Here is a 24,603-nt window from a genome sequence, read left to right on the forward strand (position 1 = left end):
GTTTCCATGGCAGCGGGAAATGGCTTGGACACTGATCTTGTCTTTGGCTGTGGGGTTTTGAGCGCCTTGAGTGAGGAGCTCCATGTTCGTTTTGTGTGGGTGCTCAAGCTGCTTGATTCCCTCCCATGGGCTCAACGGGCATGAGACCGGAAGTGACCCAAAAGGTTTTATAGGTAGCTGCCAGGACAGCTGATGGTATGTGAAGTTCATGAGGCAGGTGGAGTTATTTTGATCCTGGAAGAGCTGTGCTGCTGCTTCGGGCAGTTGACATTCACCACCACACTCCCTTCCCTAGGTGTCATATCCACTTTCGGACATATGTGCTGCCAGAGCACTTGGTTTCCATGGCAGAGGGAAATGGCTTGGGCACTGAACTTGTCTTTGGCTGTGGGGTTTTGAGCGCCTTGAGTGAGGAGCTCCATGTTCGTTTTGTGTGGGTGCTCAAGCTGCTTGATTCCATCCCACTGGGCTCAATTCTGCATGGGACCCGAAGTGACCAAACAGGGTTTCTAGATAGCTGCCAGGACAACTGATGGTATGTGAAGTTCATGAGGCAGGTGGAGTTGTTTTGGCACTGGAAGAGCTGTGCTGCTGCTTCGGGCAGTTGCCATTCACCAGCACACTCCCTTCCCTAGGTGTCATATGCGCTTTCAGACATATGTGCTGCCAGAGCACTTGGTTTCCATGGCAGCGGGAAATGGCTTGGCACTGAACTTGTCTTTGGCTGTGGGGTTTTGAGCTCCTTGAGTGAGGAGCTCCATGTTCGTTTTGTGTGGGTGCTCAAGCTGCTTGATTCCATCCCCTGGGCTCAATGTGCATGGGACCGGAAGTGACCCAACAGGGTTTCCTAGATAGCTGCCAGGACAGCTGATGGTATGTGAAGTTCATGAGGCAGGTGGAGTTGTTTTGGCACTGGAAGAGCTGTGCTGCTTCTTCGGGCAGTTGCCATTCACCACCACATTCCCTTCCCTAGGTGTCATATCCACTTTCAGACTTATGTGCTGCCAGAGCACTTGGTTTCCATGGCAGCGGGAAATGGCTTGGGCACTGAACTTGTCCTTGGCTCTAAAGTTTTGACCGCGTTGAGTGAGGAGCTCCATGTTCATTTTGTGTGGGTGCTCAAGCTGCTTGATTCCATGCCACTAGGCTCAATGGGCATGGGACCAGAAATGACTCAACAGGGTTTCCTAGATAGCTGCCAGTACAGCTAATGGTATGTGAAGTTCATGAGGCAGGTGGAGTTGTTTTGGCACTGGAAGAGCTGTGCTGCTGCTTCGGGCAGTTGCCATTCACCAGCACACAGAGTTCCCTAGGTGTCATATCCACTTTCAGACACATGAGGTGCCAGAGCACTTGGTTTCCATGGCAGCGGGAATTGGCTCTGGCATTGAACTTGTCTTTGGCTGTAAAGTTATGAGCGCCTTGAGTGAGGAGCTCCATGTTCGTTTTGTGTAGGTACTCAAGCTGCTTGATTCCATCCCACTGGGCTCAAGGGGCATGGGACCGGAAGTGACCAAACAGGGTTTCCTAGATATCTGCTTGGACAGCTGATGGTATGTGAAGTTCATGAGGCAGGTGAAGTTGTTTTGGCAGTGAAAGAGCTGTGCTGCTGCTTCGGGCACTTCCCATTCACCAGCACACTCCCTTCCCTAGGTGTCATATCCACTTTCAGACTTATGTGCTGCCAGAGCACTTGGTTTCCATGGCAGCGGGAAATGGCTTGGGCACTGAACATGTCTTTGGCTGTGGGGTTTTGAGCTCTTGAGTGAGGAGCTCCATGTTCGTTTTGTGTGAGTGCTCAAGCTGCTTGATTCCATCCCACTTGGCTGAAGGGGCATGGGACCGGAAGTGAACCAACAGGGTTTCCTAGATATCTGCTTGGACAGCTGATGGTATGTGATTTTCATGAGTCAGGTGGAGTTGTTTTGGCAGTGGAAGAGCTGTGCTGCTGCTTCAGACAGGTGCCATTCACCACCTCACTCCCTTCCCTAGGTGTCATATCCACTTTCAGACATATGTGCTGCCAGAGCACTTGGTTTCCATGGCAGCGGGAAATGGCTTGGACACTGAACTTGTCTTTGTTTACATGGTTTTGAGCGGCTTGAGTGAGGAGCTCCATGTTCGTTTTTTGTGTGGGTGCTCAAGCTGCTTGATTCCATTCCACTTGGCTCAATGGCATTGGACCGGAAGTGACCCAACAGGGTTTCCTAGATAGCTGCCAGGACAACTGATGGTATGTGAAGTTCATGAGGCAGGTGGAGCTCTTTTGGCACTGGAAGAGCTGCGCTGCTGCTTCAGGCAGTTGCCATTCAGCAGCACACTCCCTTCCCTAGGTGTCATATCCACTTTCAGACATATGTGCTGCCAGAGCACTTGGTTTCCATGGCAGCGGGAAATGGCTTGGGCACTGAACTTGTCTTTGCTGTGGGGTTTTGAGCGCCTTGAGTGAGGAGCTCCATGTTCGTTTTGTGTGGGTGCTCAAGCTGCTTGATTCCATCCCAATGGGCTCAATGGGCATTGGACCAGAAGTGACCCAACAGGGTTTCCTAAGTAGCTGCCAGCACAGCTGATGGTATGTGAAGTTCATGAGGCAGGTGGAGTTACTTTCGCACTAGAAGAGATGTGCTGTTGCTTCGGGCAGTTGCCATTCACAACCACACTCCCTTCCCTAGGTGTCATATCCACTTTCAGACATATGTGCTGCCAGAGCAATTGGTTTCCATGGCAGCGGGAAATGGCTTGGGCTCTGAACTTGTCTTTGGCTGTGGGGTTTTGAGCGCCTTGAATGAGGAGTTCCATGTGAGTTTAGTGTGGTTACTCAAGATGCTTGATTCCATCCCCTGGGCTCAATGGGCATGGGACCGGAAGTGACCCAACAGGGTTTCCTAGATAGCTGCCAGGACAGCTGATGGTATGTGAAGTTCATGAGGCAGGTGGAGTTGTTTTGGCAGTGGAAGAGCTGTGCTGCTGCTTCGGGCAGTTGCCATTAACCAGCAAAGAGTGTTCCCTAGGTGTCATATCTACTTTCAGACATATGTGCTGCCAGAGCACTTGGTTTCCATGGCAGCGGGAAATGGCTTGGGCACTGAACTTGTCTTTGCTGTGGGGTTTTGAGCGCCTTGAGTGAGGAGCTCCATGTTCGTTTTGTGAGTGCTCAAGCTGCTTGATTCCATCCCCCTGGGCTCAATGGGCATGGGACCGGAAGTGACCCAACAGGGTTTCCTAGATAGCTGCCAGGACAGCTGATGGTATGTGATTTTCATGAGCTAGGTGGAGTTGTTTTGGCAGTGGAAGAGCTGTGCTGCTGCTTCAGGCAGTTGCCCTTCACCAGCACACTCCCTTCCCTAGGTGTCCTATCCACTTTCAGACATATGTGCTGCCAGAGCACTTGGTTTCCATGGCAGCGGGAAATGGCTTGGGCACTGAACTTGTCTTTGGCTGTGGGGTTTTGAGCTCCTTGAGTGAGGAGCTCCATGTTCGTTTTGTGTGGTTGCTCAAGCTGCTTGATTCCATCCCCTGGGCTCAATGGGCATGGGACCGGAAGTGACCCAACAGGGTTTCCTAGATAGCTGCCAGGACAGGTGATGGTATGTGAAGTTCATGAGGCAGGTGGAGTTGCTTTCGCACTGGAAGAGCTGTGCTGCTGCTTCGGGCAGTTGCCATTCACCACCCCACCCCCTTCCCTAGGTGTCATATCCATTTTCAGACACATGTGCTGCCAGAGAACTTGGTTTCAAATGCAGCTTGAAATGGCTTGGACACTGAACTTGTCTTTGGCTGTGGGGTTTTGAGCGCCTTGAGTGAGGAGCTCCATGTTCGTTTTGTGTGGGTGCTCAAGCTGCTTGATTACATCCCACTGGGCTCAATGGGCATGGGACCGGAAGTGACCCAACAGCGTTTTTAGAAATCTGCTAGGACAACTGATGGTATGTGAAGTTCATGAGGCAGGTGGAGTTGTTTTGGCACTGGAAGAGCTGTGCTGCTGCTTCAGGCAGTTGCCATTCACCGCCTAACAGATCTCCCTAGGTGTCATATCCACTTTCAGACATATGTGCTGCCAGAGTACTTGGTTTCCATGGCAGCGGGAAGTGGCTTTGGCACTGAACTTGTTTTTGGCTGTGGGGTTTTGAGCGCCTTGAGTGAGGAGCTCCATGTTCGTTTTGTGTGGGTGCTCAAGCTGCTTGATTCCATCCCACTGGGTTCAAGCGGCCTTGGACCGGAAGGGACCAAACAGGGTTTCCTAGATATCTGCTTGGACAGCTGATGGTATGTGAAGTTCATGAGGCAGGTGGAGTTGTTTTGGCAGTGAAGGAGCTGTGCTGCTGCTTCGGGCACTTCCCATTCACCAGCACACAGAGTTCCCTAGGTGTCCTATCCACTTTCAGACATATGTGCTGCCAGAGCACTTGGTTTCCATGATAGAAGGAAATGGCTTGGGCACTGAACTTGTATTTGGTTCTAAAGTTTTGAGCGCCTTGAGTGAGGAGCTCCATGTTCGTTTTGTGAGTGCTCAAGCTGCTTGATTCCATCCCACTGGGCTCATTGGGCATGGGACCGGAAGTGACTCAACAGGGTTTCCTAGATAGTTGCCAGGACAGCTGATGGTATGTGATTTTCATGAGGCAGGTGGAGTTGTTTTGGCACTGGAAGAGCTTTGCTGCTGCTTCGGGCAGTTGCCATTCACCAGCACACAGAGTTTCCTAGGTGTCATATCCACTTTCCGACATATGTGGTGCCAGAGCACTTGGTTTCCATGGCAGCGGGAAATGGCTTGGGCACTGAACTTGTCTTTGCTGTGGGGTTTTGAGCGCCTTGAGTGAGGAGCTCCATGTTCATTTTGTGTGGGTGCTCAAGCTACTGGATTCCATCCCAATGGGCTCAATGGGCATGGGACCGGAAGTGACCCAACAGCGTTTTTGGAAATCTGCTAGGACAGCTAATGGTATGTGAAGTTTATGAGTCAGGTGGAGTTGCTTTCGCACTGGAAGAGCTGTGCTGCTGCTTCGGGCAGTTGCCATTCACAACCACACTCCCTTCCCTAGGTGTCATATGCACTTTCAGACATATGTGCTGCCAGAGCACTTGGTTTCCATGGCAGCGGGAAATGGCTTGGGCACTGAACTTGTCTTTGGCTGTGGGGTTTTGAGCGCCTTGAATGAGGAGTTCCATGTGAGTTTTGCGTGGTTGCTCAAGCTGCTTGATTCCATCCCCTGGGCTCAATGGGCATGGGACCGGAAGTGACCCAACAGGGTTTCCTAGATAGCTGCCAGGACAGCTGATGGTATGTGAAGTTCATGAGGCAGGTGGAGTTGTTTTGGCACTGGAAGAGCTGTGCTGCTGCTTCGGGCAGTTGCCATTCACCAGCACACTCCTTTCCCTAGGTGTCATATCCACTTTCAGACATATGTGCTGCCAGAGCACTTGGTTTCCATGGCAGCGGGAAATGGCTTGGCACTGAACTTGTCTTTGGCTGTGGGGTTTTGAGCTCCTTGAGTGAGGAGCTCCATGTTCGTTTTGTGTGGGTGCTCAAGCTGCTTGATTCCATCCCCTGGGCTCAATGGGCATGGGACCGGAAGTGACCCAACAGGGTTTCCTAGATAGCTGCCAGGACAGGTGATGGTATGTGAAGTTCATGAGGCAGGTGGAGTTGCTTTCGCACTGGAAGAGCTGTGCTGCTGCTTCGGGCAGTTGCCATTCACCACCCCACCCCCTTCCCTAGGTGTCATATCCATTTTCAGACACATGTGCTGCCAGAGAACTTGGTTTCAAATGCAGCTTGAAATGGCTTGGACACTGAACTTGTCTTTGGCTGTGGGGTTTTGAGCGCCTTGAGTGAGGAGCTCCATGTTCGTTTTGTGTGGGTGCTCAAGCTGCTTGATTCCCTCCCCTGGGCTCAATGGGCATGTGAGCGGAAGTGACCCAATATAGTTTATAGGGAGCTGCCAGGACAGCTGATGGTATGTGAAGGTCATGAGGCAGGTGGAGTTGTTTTGGCAGTGGAAGAGCTGTGCTGCTGCTTCGGGCATTTGCCATTCACCACCACACTCTCTTCCCTAGGTGTCATATGCTCTTTCAGACATATGTGCTGCCAGAGCACTTGGTTTCAAATGCAGCATGAAATGGCTTGGACACTGAACTTGCCTTTGGCTGTGGGGTTTTAGCGCCTTGAGTGAGGAGCTCCATGTTCGTTTTGTGTGGGTGCTCAAGATGCTTGATTCCATCCCACTGGGCTCAATGGGCATGGGACCAGAATTGACTCAACAGGGTTTCCTAGATAGCTGCCAGGACAGCTGATGGTTTGTGAAGTTCATGAGGCAGGTGGAGTAGTTTTGGCACTGGAAGAGCTGTGCTGCTGCTTCGGGCACTTCCCATTCACCACCACACTCGTTTCCCTAGGTGTCCTATCCACTTTCAGACATATGTGCTGCCAGAGCACTTGGTTTCCATGGCAGCGGGAAATGGCTTGGGCACTGAACTTGTCTTTGCTGTGGGGTTTTGAGCTCCTTGAGTGAGGAGCTCCATGTTCGTTTTGTGAGTGCTCAAGCTGCTTGATTCCATCCCACTGGGCTCAATGTTCATGGGACCGGAAGTGAGCCAACAGGGTTTCCTAGATATCTGCTTGGAGAGCTGATAGTATGTGAAGTTCATGAGGCAGGTGGAGTTGTTTTGGCAGTGGAAGAGCTGTGCTGCTGCTTCGGGCAGTTGTCATTCACCAGCACACTCCCTTCTCATGTGTCATATCTAGTTTCAGACATATGTGCTGCCAGAGCACTTGGTTTCCATGGCAGCGGGAAATGGCTTGGGCACTGAACTTGTCTTTGGCTGTGGGGTTTGAGCGCCTTGAGTGAGGAGCTCCATGTTCGTTTTGTGTGGGTGCTCAAGCTGCTTGATTCCATCCCACTGGGCTCAATGGGCATTGGACCGGAAGTGACACAACAGGGTTTCCTAGATAGCTGCCAGGACAGCTGATGGTATGTGAAGTTCATGAGGCAGGTGGAGTTGTTTTGGCAGTGGAAGAGCTGTGCTGCTGCTTCGGGCAGTTGCCATTCACCACCAAACAGAGTTCTCTAGGTGTCAAATCTACTTTCGGACATATGTGCTGCCAGAGCACTTGGTTTCCATGGCAGCGGGAAATGGCTTGGGCACTGAACTTGTCTTTGGCTGTGGAGTTTTGAGCGCCGTGAGTGAGGAGCTCCATGTTCGTTTTGTGTGGGTGCTCAAGCTGCTTAATTCCATCCCACTGGGCTCAATGGGCATGGGACCGGAAGTGACACAACAGGGTTTTTAGATAGCTGCCAGGACAGCTGATGGCATGTGAAGTTCATGAGGCAGGTGGAGTTGTTTTGGCACTGGAAGAGCTGTGCTGCTGCTTCGGGCAGTTATCATTCACCACCACACTCCCTTCTCATGTGTCATATCTAGTTTCAGACATATGTGCTGCCAGAGAACTTGGTTTCCATGGCAGCGGGAAATGGCTTGGGCACTGAACTTGTCTTTGGCTGTTGGGTTTTCAGCTTCTTGAGTGAGGAGCTCCATGTTCATTTTGTGTGGGTGCTCAAGCTGCTTGATTCCATCCCACTGGGCTCAATGGGCATTGGACCGGAAGTGACACAACAGGGTTTCCTAGATAGCTGCCAGGACAGCTGATGGTATGTGAAGTTCATGAGGCAGGTGGAGTTGTTTTGGCACTGGAAGAGCTGTGCTGCTGCTTCGGGCAGTTGCCATTCACCAGCACACAGAGTTCTCTAGGTGTGAAATCCACTTTCGGACATATGTGCTGCCAGAGCACTTGGTTTCCATGGCAGCGGGAAATGGCTTGGGCACTGAACTTGTCTTTGGCTGTGGGGTTTTGAGCGCCTTGAGTGAGGAGCTCCATGTTCGTTTTGTGTGAGTGCTCAAGCTGCTTGATTCCATCCCACTGGGCTCAATGGGCATGGGACCGGAAGTGACCCAACAGGGTTTCCTAGATCGCTGCCAGGACAGCTGATGGTATGTGAAGTTCATGAGGCAGGTGGAGTTGTTTTGGCAGTGGAAGAGCTGTGCTGCTGCTTCGGGCAGTTATCATTCACCACCACAAACCCTTCTCATGTGTCATATCTAGTTTCAGACATATGTGCTGTCAGAGCACTTGGTTTCCATGGCAGCGGGAAATGGCTTGGGCACTGAACTTGTCTTTGGCTGTGGGGTTTGAGCGGCTTGAGTGAGGAGCTCCATGTTCGTTTTGTGTGGGTGCTCAAGCTGCTTGATTCCATCCCACTGGGCTCAATGGGCATTGGACCGGAAGTGACACAACAGAGTTTCCTAGATAGCTGCCAGGACAGCTGATGGTATGTGAAGTTCATGAGGCAGGTGGAGTTGTTTTGGCACTGGAAGAGCTGTGCTGCTGCTTCGGGCAGTTGCCATTCACCACCACATTCCCGTCCCTAGGTGTCATATCCACTTTCAGACGTATGTGCTGCCAGAGCACTTGGTTTTCATGGCAGCGGGAAATGGCTTGGGCACTAAACTTGTCTTGGGCTCTAAAGTTTTGACCGCCTTGAGTGAGGAGCTCCATGTTCGTTTTGTGTGGGTGCTGAAGCTGCTTGATTCCATCCCACTAGGCTCAATGGGCATGGGACCGGATGTGACCAAACAGGGTTTTTAGATAGCTGCCAGGACAGCTGATGGCATATGAAGTTCATGAGGCAGATGGAGTTGTTTTGGCACTGGAAGAGCTGTGCTGCTGCCTCGGGCAATTGCAATTCACCACCAAACCAACATCCCTAGGTGTCATATCCACTTTCAAACATATGTGCTGCCAGAGCACTTGGATTCCATGGCACCGGAAAATGGCTTGCGCACTGAACTTGTCTTTGGCTGTGGGGTTTTGAGAGCCGTGAGTGAGGAGCTCCATGTTTGTTTTGTGTGGGTGCTCAAGCTGCTTGATTCCATCCTTGGCTGTGGAGTTTTGAGAGCCTTGAGTGAGGAGCTCCATGTTCATTTTGTGTGGGTGCTCAAGCTGCTTGATTCCATCCCACTAGGCTCAATGGGCATGGGAACAGAAGTGGCTCAACAGGGTTTCCTAGATAGCTGCCAGGACAGCTGATGGTATGTGAAGTTCATGAGGCAGGTGGAGTTGTTTTGGCACTGGAAGAGCTGTGCTGCTGCTTCGGGCAGTTGCCATTCTCCAGCACACAGAGTTCCCTGGGTGTGATATCCACTTTCAGTCATATGTGGTGCCAGAGCACTTGGTTTCCATGGCAGCGGGAAATGGCTTGGGCACTGAACTTGTCTTTGGCTGTGGGGTTTTGAGCACCGTGAGTGAGGAGCTCCATGTTCGTTTTGTGTGGGTGCTCAAGCTGCTTGATTACATCCCACTGGGCTCAATGGGCATGGGACCGGAAGTGACCCAACAGCGTTTTTAGAAATCTGCTAGGACAACTGATGGTATGTGAAGTTCATGAGGCAGGTGGAGTTGTTTTGGCACTGGAAGAGCTGTGCTGCTGCTTCGGGCAGTTGCCATTCACCAGCACACAGAGTTCTCTAGGTATCAAATCCACTTTCGGACATATGTGTTGACAGAGCACTTGGTTTCCAATCCAGCGTAAAATGGCTTGGGCACTGAACTTGTCTTTGGCTGTGGGGTTTTGAGCGCCTTGAGTGAGGAGCTCCATGTTCGTTTTGTGTGGGTGCTCAAGCTGCTTGATTCCATCCCACTGGGCTCAATGGGCATGGGACCGGAAGTGACCCAACAGGGTTTCCTAGATAGCTGCCAGGACAGCTGATGCTATGTGAAGTTCATGAGGCAGGTGGAGTTGTTTTGGCACTGGAAGAGCTGTGCTGCTGCTTCGGGCAGTTGCCATTCACCACGACATTCCCTTCCCTAGGTGTCATATCCACTTTCAGACTTATGTGCTGCCAGAGCACTTGGTTTCCATGGCAGCGGGAAATGGCTTGGGCACTAAACCTGTCTTTGGCTCTAATGTTTTGACCGCCTTGAGTGAGGAGCTCCATGTTCGTTTCGTGTGGGTGCTGAAGCTGCTTGATTCCATCCCACTGTGCTCAATGGGCATGCGACCGGAAGTGACCCAACAGGGTTTCTAGATAGCTGCTAGGACAGCTGATGGTATGTGAAGTTCATGAGGCAGGTGGAGTTGTTTTGGCACTGGAAGAGCTTTGCTGCTGCTTCGGGCAGTTGTCATTCACCAGCACACTCCCTTCCCTAGGTGTCATATGCACTTTCAAACATATTTGCTGCCAGAGCACTTGGTTTCCATAGCAGCGGGAACATGGCTTGGGCACTGAACTTGTCCTTGGCTGTGGAGTTTTGAGAGCCGTGAGTGAGGAGCTCCATGTTCGTTTTGTGTGGGTGCTCAGGCTGCTTGATTCCATCCCACTAGGCTCAATGGGCATGGGAGCAGAAGTGGCTCAACAGGGTTTCCTAGATAGCTGCCAGGACAGCTGATGATATGTGAAGTTCATGAGGCAGGTGGAGTTGTTTTGGCACTGGAAGAGCTGTGCTGCTGCTTCGGGCAGTTGCCATTCACCAGCACACAGAGTTTCCTGAGTGTGATATCCACTTTCAGACATATGTGCTGCCAGAGCACTTGGTTTCCATGGCAGCGGGAAATGGCTTGGGCACTGAATTTGTCTTTGGCTTTGGGGTTTTTAGCGCCTTGAGTGAGGAGCTCCATGATCATTTTGTGTGGGTGCTCAAGCTGCTTGATTCCATCCCACTGGGCTCAATGGGCATGGGACCGGAAGTGACCCAACAGGGTTTCTAGATAGCTGCCAGGACAGCTGATGGTATGTGAAGTTCATGAGGCAGGTGGAGTTGTTTTGGCACTGGAAGCGCTGTGCTGCTGCTTCGGGCAGTTGCCATTCACCACCACACTCCCTTCCCTAGGTGTCATATGCACTTTCAGACATATGTGGTGCCAGAGCACTTGGTTTCCATGGCAGCAGGAAATGGCTTGGGCACTGAACTTGTATTTGGCTGAGGGTTTTGAGCGCCTTGAGTGAGCAGCTCCATGTTCGTTTTGTGTTGGTGCTCAAGCTGCTTGATTCCATCCCACTGGGCTCAATGGGCATGGGACCGGAAGTGACACAACAACGTTTTTAGAAATCTGCTAGGACAGCTGATGGTATGTGAAGTTCATGAGGCAGGTGGAGATGTTCTGCAGTGGAAGAGCTGTGCTACTGCTTCGGGCAGTTGTCATTCAATATCACACTCTTTTCCCTAAGAATCATACCCACTTTCAGACATATGTGCTGCCAGAGCACATGGTTTCCATGGCAGCGGGAAATGGCTTGGGCGCTGAACTTGTCTTTGGCTGTGGGGTTTGAGCGCCTTGAGTGAGGAGCTCCATGTTCGTTTTGTGTGGGTGCTCAAGGTGCTTGATTCCATCCCACTGGGCTCAATGGGAATGGGACCGGAAGCGACCCTATAAGGTTTCCTAGATAGCTGCCAGGACAGCTGATGGTATGTGAAGTTCATGAGGCAGGTGGAGTTGTTTTGGCACTGGAAGAGCTGTGCTGCTGCTTTGGGCAGTTGCCATTCACCACCACACAGAGTTCTCTAGGTGTCAATTCCACTTTCGGACATATGTGCTGCCAGAGCACTTGGTTTCCATGGCAGCGGGAAATGGCTTGGGCACTGAACTTGTCTTTGGCTGTGGGGTTTTCAGCGCGGTGAGTGAGGAGCTCCATGTTCGTTTTGTGTGGGTGCTCAAGCTGCTTGATTCCATCCCCCTGGGCTCAATGGGCATGGGACCGGAAGTGACCCAACAGGGTTTCTAGATAGCTGGCAGAACAGCTGATGGTATGTGAAGTTCATCAGGCAGGTGGAGTTGTTTTGGCACTGGAAGCGCTGTGCTGCTGCTTCGGGCAGTTGCCATTCACCACCACACAAAGTTCCCTAGGTGTCATATCCACTTTCAGACATACGTGCTTTAAGAGCACTTGGTTTCCATGGCAGGGGAAAATGGCTTGGGCACTGAACTTGTCCTTGGCTGTGGAGTTTTGAGCGCCGTGAGTGAGGAGCTCCATGTTCGTTTTGTGTGGGTGCTCAAGCTGCTTGATTCCACCCCACTAGGCTCCATGGGCCTGGGACCGGAAGTGAGCCAACAGGGTTTCCTAGATAGCTGCCAGGACAGCTGATGGTATGTGAAGTTCATGAGGCAGGTGGAGTTGTTTTGGCACTGGAAGAGCTGTGCTGCTGCTTCGGGCAGTTGCCATTCACCACCACATTCTCCCTTCCCTAGGTGTCATATCCACTTTCAGACTTATGTGCTGCCAGAGCACTTGGTTTCCATGGCAGCAGGAAATGGCTTGGGCACTAAACCTGTCTTTGGCTCTAAAGTTTTGACCGCCTTGAGTGAGGATCTCCATGTTCGTTTTGTGTGGGTGCTGAAGCTGCTTGATTCCATCCCACTGGCTCAATGTGCATGGGACCGGAAGTGACCCAACAGGGTTTCTAGATAGCTGCTAGGACAGCTGATGGTATGTGAAGTTCATGTGGCAGGTGGAGTTGTTTTGGCACTGGAAGAGCTATGCTGCTGCTTCGGGCAGTTGTCATTCACCAGCACACTCCCTTCCCTAGGTGTCATATGCACTTTCAGACATATGTGGTGCCAGAGCACTTGGTTTCCATGGCAGCGGGAAATGGCTTGGGCACTGAACTTGTCCTTGGCTGTGGAGTTTTGAGAGCCGTGAGTGAGGAGCTCCATGTTCGTTTTGTGTGGGTGCTCAGGCTGCTTGATTCCATCCCACTAGGCTCAATGGGCATGGGACCAGAAGTGGCTCAACAGGGTTTCCTAGATAGCTGCCAGGACAGCTTATGGTATGTGAAGTTCATGAGGCAGGTGGAGTTGTTTTGGCACTGGAAGAGCTGTGCTGCTGCTTCGGGCAGTTGCCATTCACCAGCACACAGAGTTCCCTGTGTGTGATATCCACTTTCAGACATATGTGGTGCCAGAGCACTTGGTTTCCATGGCAGCGGGAAATGGCTTGGGCACTGAACTTGTCTTTGGCTGTGGGGTTTTGAGCGCCTTGAGTGAGGAGCTCCATGTTCGTTTTGTGTGGGTGCTCAAGCTGCTTGATTCCATCCCACTGGGCTCAATGGGAATGGGACCGGAAGAGACCCAACATGGTTTCCTAGATAGCTGCCAGGACAGCTGATGGTATGTGAAGTTCATGAGGCAGGTGGAGTTGTTTTGGCACTGGAAGAGCTGTGCTGCTGCTTCGGGCAGTTGCCATTCACCACCACACAGAGTACTCTAGGTGTCAAATCCACTTTCGGACATATGTGCTGACAGAGCACTTGGTTTCCATGGCAGCGGGAAATGGCTTGGGCACTGAACTTGTCTTTGGCTGTGGGGTTTTGAGCACGGTGAGTGAGGAGCTCCATGTTCGTTTTGAGTTGGTGATCAAGCTGCTTGATTCCATCCCACTGGGCTCAATGGGCATGGGACCGGAAGTGACCCAACAGGGTTTCTAGATAGCTGCCAGGACAGCTGAAGGCATGTGAAATTCATGAGGCAGGTGGAGTTGTTTTGGCACTGGAAGAGCTGTGCTGCTGCTTCGGGCAGTTGCCATTCACCACCACACTCCCTTCCCTAGGTGTCATATGCACTTTCAGACATATGTGCTGCCAGAGCACTTGGTTTCCATGGCAGCGGGAAATGGCTTGGGCACTGAACTTGTCTTTGGCTGTGGGGTTTTGAGCGCCTTGAGTGAGCAGCTCCATGTTCGTTTTGTGTGGGTGCTCAAGCTGTTTGATTCCATCCCCCTGGGCTCAATGGGCATGGGACCCCAAGTGACCACACAGGGTTTCTAGATATCTGACAGGACAACTGATGGCATGTGAAGTTCATGAGGCAGGTGGAGTTGTTTTGACACTGGAAGAGCTGTGCTGCTGCTTCGGGCAGTTGCCATTCACCACCACACAGAGTTCCCTGTGTGTCATTTCCACTTTCAGACATATGTGCTGCCAGAGCACTTGGTTTCCATGGCAACGTGAAATGGCTTGAGCACTGAACTTGTCTGTGGCTGTGGGGTTTTGAGCGGCTTCGGTGAGGAGCTCCATGTTTGTTTTGTGTGGGTGCTCAAGCTGCTTGATTCCATCGCACTGGGCTCAATGGGCATGGGACCGGAAGTGACGCAACAGGGTTTCCTAGATAGCTGCCAGGCAGCTGATGGTATGTGAAGTTCATGAGGCAGGTGGAGATGTTTTCGCACTGGAAGAGCTGTGCTGCTGCTTCGGGCAGTTCCCATCACCACCACACAGAGTTCTCTAGGTGTCATATCCACTTTCAGACATATGTGCTGCCAGAGCACTTGGTTTCCATGGCAGCGGGAAATGGCTTTGGCACTGAACTTGTCTTTGGCTGTGGGGTTTTGAGCGCCTTGAGTGCTGAGCTCCATGTTCGTTTTGTGTGGGTGCTCAAGCTGCTTGATTCCATCCCACTGGGCTCAATGGGCATGCTACCGGAAGTGACGCAACAGGGTTTCCTAGATAGCTGCCAGGACAGCTGATGGTATGTGAAGTTCATGAGGCAGGTGGAGTTGTTTTGGCAGTGGAAGAGCTGTGCTGCTGCTTCGGGCAGTTGTCATTCACCACCACACTCTTTTCCCTAAGAATCATATCCACTTTCAGACATATGTGCTGCCAGAGTACTTGGTTTCCATGGCAGCGGGAAATGGCTTGGGCACTGAACTTGTCTTTGGCTGTGGGGTTTGAGCGCCTTGAGTGAGGAGCTCCATGTTCGTTTTGTGTGGGTGCTCAAGCTGCTTGATTCCATCCCACTGGGCTCAAAGGGAATGGGACCGGATAAGACACAACAGGGTTTCCTAGATAGCTGCCAGGACAGCTGATGGTATGTGAAGTTCATGAGGCAGGTGGAGTTGTTTTGGCACTGGAAGAGCTGTGCTGCTGCTTCGGGCAGTTGCCATTCACCAGCACACAGAGTTTCCTGTGTGTGATATCCACTTTTAGTCATATGTGGTGCCAGAGCACTTGGTTTCCATGGCAGCGTGAAATGGCTTGGGCACTGAACTTGTCTTTGGCTGTGGGGTTTCAGCGCCTTGAGTGAGGAGCTCCATGTTCGTTTTGTGTGGGTGCTCAAGGTGCTTGATTCCATCCCACTGGGCTCAATGGGCATCGGACCGGAAGTGACCCAACAGGGTTTCTAGATAGCTGCCAGGACAGCTGATGGCATGTGAAGTTCATGAGGCACGTGGAGTTGTTTTGGCACTGGAAGAGCTGTGCTGTTGCTTCGGGCAGTTCCCATTCACCACCACACAGAGTTCTCTAGGTGTCATATCTACTTTCAGACATATGTGCTGCCAGAGCACTTGGTTTCCATGGCAGCGGGAAATGGCTTGGGCACTGAACTTGTCTTTGGCTGTGGGGTTTGTGCGGCTTGAGTGAGGAGCTCCATGTTTGTTTTGTGTGGGTTGTCAAGCTGCTTGATTCCATCCCCCTGGGATCAATGTGCATGGGATCAGAAGTGGCTCAACAGGGTATCCTAGATAGCTGCCAGGACAGCTGATGGTATGTGAAGTTCATTAGGCAGGTGGAGTTGTTTTGGCACTGGAAGAGCTGTGCTGCTGCTTCGGGCAGTTGCCATTCACCAGCACACAGAGTTCCCTGTGTGTGATATCCACTTTCAGACATATGTGGTGCCAGAGCACTTGGTTTCCATGGCAGCGGGAAATGGCTTGGGCACTGAACTTGTCTTTGGCTGTGGGGTTTTGAGCGCCTTGAGTGAGGAGCTCCATGTTCATTTTGTGTGGGTGCTCAAGCTGCTTGATTCCATCCCACTGGGCTCAATGGGCATGGGACCGGAAGTGACCAAACAGGGTTTCTAGATAGCTGCCAGGACAGCTTATGGTATGTGAAGTTCATGAGGCAGGTGGAGTTGTTTTGGCACTGGAAGAGCTGTGCTGCTGCTTCGGGCAGTTGCCATTCACCACCACACTCTTTTCCCTAAGTATCATATCCACTTTCAGACATATGTGCTGCCAGAGCACTTGGTTTCCATGGCAGCGGGAAATGGCTTGGGCACTGAACTTGTCTTTGGCTGTGGGGTTTGAGCGCCTTGAGTGAGGAGCTCCATGCTCGTTTTGTGTGGGTGCTCAAGCTGCTTGATTCCATCCCACTGGGCTCAATGGGCATGGGACCGGAAGAGACCCAACAGGGTTTCCTAGATAGCTGCCAGGACAGCTGATGGTATGTGAAGTTCATGAGGCAGGTGGAGTTGTTTTGGCACTGGAAGAGCTGTGCTGCTGCTTCGGGCAGTTGCCATTCACCACCACACAGAGTTCCCTACGTGTCATATCCACTTTCAGACATATGTGCTGCCAGAGCACTTGGTTTCCATGGCAGCGGGAAATGGCTTGGGCACTGAACTTGTCTTTGTTTCTAAATTTTGAGCGCCTTGAGTGAGGAGCTCCACGTTCGTTTTGTGTGGGTGCTGAAGCTGCTTGATTCCATCCCCCTGGGATCAATGGGCATGGGAGCGGAAGTGACCCAACAGGGTTTCTAGATAGCTGCCAGGACAGCTGATGGCATGTGAAGTTCATGAGGCAGGTGGAGTTGTTTTGGCACTGGAAGAGCTGTGCTGCTGCTTCGGGCAGTTGCCATTCACCACCACACAGAGTCCCCTACGTGTCATATCCACTTTCAGACATATGTGCTGCCAGAGCACTTGGTTTCCATGGCAGCGGGAAATGGCTTGGGCACTGAACTTGTCTTTGGCTGTGGGGTTTTGAGCGCCTTGAGTGAGGAGCTCCATGTTTGTTTTGTGTGGGTGCTGAAGCTGCTTGATTCCATCCCCCTGGGCTCAATGGGCATGGGAGCGGAAGTGACACAACAGGGTTTTTAGATACCTGCCAGGACAGCTGATGGTATGTGGACTTCATGAGGCAGGTGGAGTAGTTTTGGCACTGGAAGAGCTGTGCTGCTGCTTCGGGCAGTTGCCATTCACCACCACATTCCCTTCCCTAGGTGTCATATCCACTTTCAGACATATGTGCTGCCAGAGCACTTGGTTTCCATGGCCGTGGGAAATGGCTTGGGCACTGAACTTGTCTTTGGTTCTATATTTTGAGCGCCTTGAGTGAGGAGCTCCATGTTCGTTTTGTGTGGGTGCTCAAGCTGCTTGATTCCATCCCCCTGGGCTCAATGGGCATGGGACCGGAAGTGACCCAACAGGGTTTTTAGATACCTGCCAGGACAGCTGATGGTATGTGAAGTTCATGAGGCAGGTGGAGTTGTTTTGGCACTGGAAGAGCTGTGCTGCTGCTTCAGGCAGTTGCCATTCACCACCACACAGTTCCCTAGGTGTCATATCCACTTTCAGACATATGTGTTGCCAGAGCACTTTGTTTCCATGGCAGCGGGAAATGGCTTAGGCACTGAACTTGTCTTTGGCTGTAAAGTTTTGAGCGCGGTGAGTGAGGAGCTCCATGTTCGTTTTGTGTGGGTGCTCAAGCTGCTTGATTCCATCCCACTGGGCTCAATGGGCATGGGACCGGGAGTGACCCAACAGGGTTTTCTAGATATCTGCTAGGACAGCTGATAGTATGTGAAGTTCATGAGGCAGGTGGAGTTGTTTTGGCACTAGAAGAGCTCTACTGCTGCTTCTGGCAGTTGTCATTCACCAGCACACTCCCTTCCCTAGGTGTCATATCCACTTTCAGACATATGTGCTGCCAGAGCACTTGGTTTCCATGGCGGCGGGTAATGGCTTGGGCACTGAACTTGTCTTTGGATGTGGGGTTTGAGCGCCTTGAGTGAGGAGCTCCATGCTCGTTTTGTGTGGGTGCTCAAGCTGCTTGATTCCATCCCACTGGGCTCAATGGGCATGGGACCCCAAGTAGGCCAACAGGGTTCCTAGATATCTGCCAGGACAGCTGATGGTATGTGAAGTTCATGAGGCAGGTGGAGTTGTTTTGGCACTGGAGGAGCTGTGCTGCTGCTTCAGGCAGTTGCCATTCACGACCACCCAAAATTCTCTAGGTGTCATATGCACTTTCAGACATATATGCTGCCTGAGAACTTGGTTTCCATGGCAGCGGGAAGTGGCTCGGGCACTGAACTTGTCTTTGGCTGTGGGGTTTTGAGCGGCTTGAGTGAGGAGCTCCATGTTCGTTTTGTGTGGGTGCTCAAGCTGCTTGATTCCATCCCACTGGCTCAATGGGCATGGGAGCGGAAGTGACCCAACAGGGTTTCCTTGATAGCTGCCAGGACAGCTGATGGTATGTGAAGTTCATGAGGCAGGTGGAGTTGTTTTGGCACTGGAAGAGCTGTGCTGCTGCTTCGGGCAGTTGCCATTCACCACCACACAGTGTTCCCTATGTGTCATATCCATTTTCAGACATATGTGCTGCCAGAGCACTTGGTTTCCATGGCAGCGGGAAATGGCTTGGGCACTGAACTTGTCTTTGGCTGTGGGGTTTTGAGTGCCTGGACTGAGCAGCTCCATGTTCGTTTTGTGTGGGTGTTCAAGCTGCTTGATTCCATCCCACTGGGCTCAATGGGCATGGGACCGGAAGTGATCCAACAGGGTTTCCTAGAAAGCTGCCAGGACAGCTGATGGTATGTGAAGTTCATGATGCAGGTGGAGTTGTTTTGGCACTGGAAGAGCTGTGCTGCTGCTTCAGGCAGTTGCCATTCACCACCACAGAGTTCCCTAGGTGTGATATCCACTTTCAGACATATGTGTTGCCAGAGCACTTGGTTTCCATGGCAGCGGGAAATGGCTTAGGCACTGAACTTGTCTTTGGCTGTAAAGTTTTGAGTGCCTTGAGTGAGGAGCTCCATGTTCGTTTTGTGTGGGTGCTCAAGCTGCTTGATTCCATCCCACTGGGCTCAATGGGCATGGGACCGGGAGTGACCCAACAGGGTTTTCTAGATATCTGCTAGGACAGCTGATGGTATGTGAAGTTCATGAGGCAGGTGGAGTTGTTTTGGCACTGGAAGAGATCTGCTGCTGCTTCTGGCAGTTGTCATTCACCAGCACACTCCCTTCCCTAGGTGTCATATCCACTTTCAGACATATGTGCTGACAGAGCACTTGGTTTCCATGGCAGCGGGTAATGGCTTGGGCACTGAACTTGTCTTTGGCTGTGGGGTTTTGAGCGCCTTGAGTGAGCAGCTAAATGTTCGTTTTGTGTGGGTGCTCAAGCTGCTTGATTCCATCCCACTGGGCTCAATGGGCATGGGACCCCAAGTGAGCCAACAGGGTTCCTAGATATCTGCCAGGACAGCTGATGGCATGTGAAGTTCATGAGGCAGGTGGAGTTGTTTTGGCACTGGAATAGCTGTGCTGCTGCCTTGGGCATTTGCCATTCACCACCAAACCAACTTCCCTAGGTGTCATATCCACTTTCAGACATATGTGCTGCCAGAGCACTTGGTTTCCATGGCAGCGGGAAATGGATTGGGCACTGAACTTGTCTTTGGCTGTGGAGATTTGAGCGCCTTGAGTGAGGAGCTCCATGTTCGTTTTGTGTGGGTGCTCAAGCTGCTTGATTCCATCCCACTGGGCTCAATGGGCATGCTACCGGAAGTGACCCAAAAGGGTTTCTAGATAGCTGCCAGGACAGCTGATGTTATGTGAAGTTCATGAGGCAGGTGGAGTTGTTTTGGCACTGGAAGAGCTGTGCTGCTGCTTCGGGCAGTTGCCATTCACCACCAGATTTCCCTAGGTGTCATATGCAGTTTCAGACATATGTGCTGCCAGAGCACTTGGTTTCCATCGCAGCGGGAAATGGCTTGAGCACTGAATTTGCCTTTGACTGTGGTGTTTTGAGCGCCTTGAATGAGGAGCTCCATGTTAGTTTTGTGTGGGTGCTCAAGCTGCTTGATTCCATCCCCTGAGCTCAATGGGCATGGGACCGGAAGTGACCCAACAGGGTTTCCTAGATAGCTGCCAGGACAGCTGATGGTATGTGAAGTTCATGAGGCAGGTGGAGTTGTTTTGGCACTGGAAGAGCTGTGCTGCTGCTTCGGGCACTTCCCATTCACCACCATACTGCCTCTCCTTGGGGTCATATTCACTTTCAGACATATGTGCTGCCAGAGCACTTGGTTACCATGGCACCGGGAAATGGCTTGAGCACTGAACTTGTGCTTGGCTATGGAGTTTTGAGCGCCTTGAGTGAGGAGCTCCATGTTCGTTTTGTGTGGGTGCTCAAGTTGCTTGATTGCATCCCACTGGGCTCAATGGGCATGGGACCGGAAATGACCCAACAGTGTTTCCTAGATAGCTGCCAGGACAGTTGATGGTATGTGAAGTTAATGAGGCAGGTGTAGTTGTTTTGGCACTGGAAGAGCTGTGCTGCTGCTTCGGGCACTTTCCATTCACCAGCAAACAGCTCTCACTAGGTGTCATATCCACTTTCAGACATATGTGCTGCCAGAGCACTTGGTTTCCATGGCAGTGGGAAATGGCTTGAGCACTGAACTTGTCCTTGTCTGTCGAGTTTTGAGCGCCTTGAGTGACAAGCTCCATATCGTTTTGTGTGGGTGCTGAAACTGCTTGATTCCATCCCATTGGGCTCAATGGGCATGGGACCGGAAGTGACCCAACAGGGTTTCCTAGATAGCTGCCAGGACAGCTGATGGTATGTTAAGTTCATGAGGCAGGTGGAGTTATTTTGGCACTGGAAGAGCTATGCTGCTGCTTTGGGCACTTGCCATTCACCAGCACACTCCCTTCCCTAGGGGTCATATGCACTTTCAGACATATGTGTTACCAGAGCACTTGGTTTCCATGGCAGCGGGAAATGGCTTGGGCACTGAACTTGTCCTTGGCTGTGGAGATTTGAGCTCCTTGAATGAGGAGCTCCATGCTAGTTTTGTGTGGGAGCTCAAGCTGCTTGATTCCATCCCTCTGGGCTCAATGGGCATGGGACCGGATGTGAGCCAACAAGGTTTCCTAGATACCTTCCAGGACAGCTGATGGTATGTGAAGTTAATGGGGCAGGTGGAGTTGTTTTGGCACTGGAAGAGCTATGCTGCTGCTTCGGGCAGTTGCCATTCACCACCAGAGTTCTCTAGGTGTCATATCCACTTTCAGACATATGTGCTGCCAGAGCACTTGGTTTCCATGGCAGCGGGAAATGGCTTGGGCACTGAATTTGCCTTCGACTGTGGGGTTTTGAGCGCCTAGAATGAGGAGCTCCATGATAGTTTTCTGTGGGTGCTCAAACTGCTTGATTCCATCGCACTGGGCTCAATGGGCATGGGACCGGAAGTGACCCAACAGGGTTTCCTAGATAGCTGCCAGGACAGCTGATGGTATGTGAAGTTCATGAGGCAGGTGGAGTTGTTTTGGCTCTGGAAGAGTTGTGCTGCTGCTTCGGGCAGTTGCCATTCACCACCATACTGCCTCTCCTTGGGGTCGTATTCACTTTCAGACTTATGTGCTGCCAGAGCACTTGGTTTCCATGGCAGCGGGAAATGGCTTGGGGACAGAACTTGTCTTTGGCTGTGGAGGTTTGAGCGCCTTAGGTAAGTAGCTCCATGTTCGTTTTGTGTGGGTGCTAAAGCTGCTTGATTCCATCCCACTGGGCTCAATGGGCATGGGACCGGAAGTGAGCTAACAGGGTTTCCTAGATAGCTGCCAGGACAGCTGATGGTATGTGAAGTTCATGAGGCAGGTGGAGTTGTTTTGGCACTGGAAGAGCTGTGCTGCTGCTTTGGGCAGTTGCCATTCATCACCAGAGTTTCCTATGTGTCATATCCACTTTCAGACATATGTGCTGCCAGAGCACTTGGTTTCCATGGCAGCGGGAAATGGCTTGGGCACTGAATTTGCCTTTGACTGTGGGGTTTTGAGCGCCTTGAGTGAGGAGCTCCATGTTAGTTTTGTGTGGGTGCTCAAGCTGCTTGATTCCATCCCAATGGGCTCAATGGGCATGGGACCGGAAGTGTCCCAACAGGGTTTCCTAGATATCTGCCAGGACAGCTGAATGTATGTGAAGTTCATGAGGCAGGTGGAGTTGTTTTGGCACTGGAAGAGCTGTGCTGCTGCTTCGGGCACTTCCCATTCACCACCAGAGTTCCCTAGGTGTCATATGCAGTTTCAGACATATGTGCTGCCAGAGCACTTGGTTTCCATGGCAGCGGGAAATGGCTTGAGCACTGAATTTGCCTTTGACTGTGGGGTTTTGAGCGCCTTGAGTGAGGAGCTCCATGTTCATTTTGTGTGGGTGCTCAAGCTGCTTGATTCCATCCCCTGGGCTCAATGGGCATGGGACCGGAAGTGACCCAACAGGGTTTCCTAGATAGCTGCCAGGACAGCTGATGGTATGTGAAGTTCATGAGGCAGGTGGAGTTGTTTTGGCACTGGAAGAGCTGTGCTGCTGCCTCGGGCAGTTGCCATTCACCACCAAACAGAGTTCCCTAGGTGTCATATACAGCTTCAGACATATGTGCTGCCAGAGCACTTGGTTTCCATGGCAGCGGGAAATGGCTTGGGCACTGAACTTGTCTTTGCTGTAGAGTTTTGAGCGCCTTGAGTGAGGAGCTCCATGTTCGTTTTTTGTGGGTGCTGAAACTGCTTGTTTCCATCCCACTGGGCTCAATGGGCATGGGACCGGAAGTGAGCCAACAGGGTTTCCTAGATAGCTGCCAGGACAGCTGATGGTATGTGAAGTTCATGAGGCAGGTGGAGTTGTTTTGGCACTGGAAGAGCTGTGCTGCTGCTTCGGGCATTTGCCGTTCACCACCACACTCCCTTCCCTAGGTGTCATATCCACTTTCAGACATATGTGCTGCCAGAGCACTTGGTTTCCATGGCAGCAAGAAATGGCTTGGGCACGGAACATGTGCTTGGCTCTGGAGGTTTGAGCGCCTTAGGTAAGTAGCTCCATGTTCGTTTTGTGTGGGTGCTCAAGCTGCTTGATTCCATCCCACTGGGCTCAATGGGCATGGGACCGGAAGCGACCCTATAAGGTTTCCTAGATAGCTGCCAGGACAGCTGATGGTATGTGAAGTTCATGAGGCAGGTGGAGTTGTTTTGGCACTGGAAGAGCTGTGCTGCTGCTTCGGGCACTTGCCATTCACCAGCACACTCCCTTCCCTTGGTGTCATATCCACTTTCAGTTATATGTGCTGTCAGAGCACTTGGTTTCCATGGCAGCGGGAAATGGCTTGGGCACTGAACTTGTGCTTGGCTGTGGAGTTCTGAGCACCTTGAGTGAGGAGCTCCATGTTGGTTTTGTGTGGGTGCTCAAGCTGCTTGATTCCATCCCACTGGGCTCAATGGGCATGGGACCAGAATTGAGCCAACAGGGTTTCCAAGATAGCTGTCAGGACAGCTGATCGTATGTGAAGTTCATGAGGCAGATGGAATTGTTTTGGCACTGAAAGAGTTGTGCTGCTGCTTCGGGCAGTTGCCATTCACCACCACACTCCCTTCCCTAGGTGTCATATCCACTTTCAGACATATGTGCTGCCAGAGCACTTGGTTTCCATGGCAGCGGGAAATAGCTTGGGCACTGAACTTGTCCTTGGCTGTGGAGTTTTATGCGCCTTGTGTGAGGAGCTCCATGTTCGTTTTGTGTGGGTGCTGAAGCTGCTTGATTCCAACCCATTGGGCTCAAAGGGCATGTGACCGGAAGTGACCCAACAGGGTTTCTAGATAGCTGAGAGGACAGCTGATGGTATGTGAAGTTCATGACAGGTGGAGTTGTTTTGGCACTGGAAGAGCTGTGCTGCTGCTTCGAGCAGTTGATATTCACCAGCACACAGAATTCCCTATGTGTCATATCCACTTTCAGACATATGTGCTGCCAGAGCACTTGGTTGCCATGGCAGCGGGAAATGGCTTGGGCACTGAATTTGCCTTTGACTGTGGGGTTTTGAGCGCCTTGAATGAGGAGCTCCATGTTCGTTTTGTGTGTGTGCTTAAGCTGCTTGATTGCATCCCACTGGGCTCAATGGGCGTGGGACCGGAAGCGACCCTATAAGGTTTCCTAGATAGCTGCCAGGAAAGCTGATGGTATGTGAAGTTCATGAGGCAGGTGGAGTTGTTTGGGCACTGGAAGAGCTGTGCTGCTGCTTCGGGCAGTTGCCATTCATCACCAGAGTTCCCTAGGTGTCATATCCACTTTCAGACATATGTGCTGCCAGAGCACTTGGTTTCCATGGCAGCGGGAAATGGCTTGGGCACTGAACTTGTCTTTGGCAGTAAAGTTTTGAGCGCCTTGAGTGAGGAGCTCCATGTTCGTTTTGTGAGGGTGCTCAAACAGCTTGATTCCATCCCACTGGGCTCAATGGGCATGGGACCGGAAGTGACCCAACAGGGTTTCCTAGACAGCTTCCAGGACAGCTGAATGTATGTGAAGTTCATGAGGCAGGTGGAGTTGTTTTGGCACTGGAAGAGCTGTGCTGCTGCTTCGGGCACTTGCCATTCACCAGCACACTGCCTTCCCTTGGTGTCATATCCGCTTTCAGACATATGTGCTGCCAGAGCCCTTGGTTTACATGGCAGCGGGAAATGGTTTGGGCACTGAACTTGTCTTTGCCTGTGGGGTTTTAAGCGCCTCGAGTCAGGAGCTCCATGTCAGTTTTGTGTGGGTGCTCAAGCTGCTTGATTGCATCCCACTGGG

Source organism: Ochotona princeps, chromosome 17 (genome assembly GCF_030435755.1).
Source record: "Ochotona princeps isolate mOchPri1 chromosome 17, mOchPri1.hap1, whole genome shotgun sequence".
Taxonomy (NCBI): Eukaryota; Metazoa; Chordata; class Mammalia; order Lagomorpha; family Ochotonidae; genus Ochotona; species Ochotona princeps.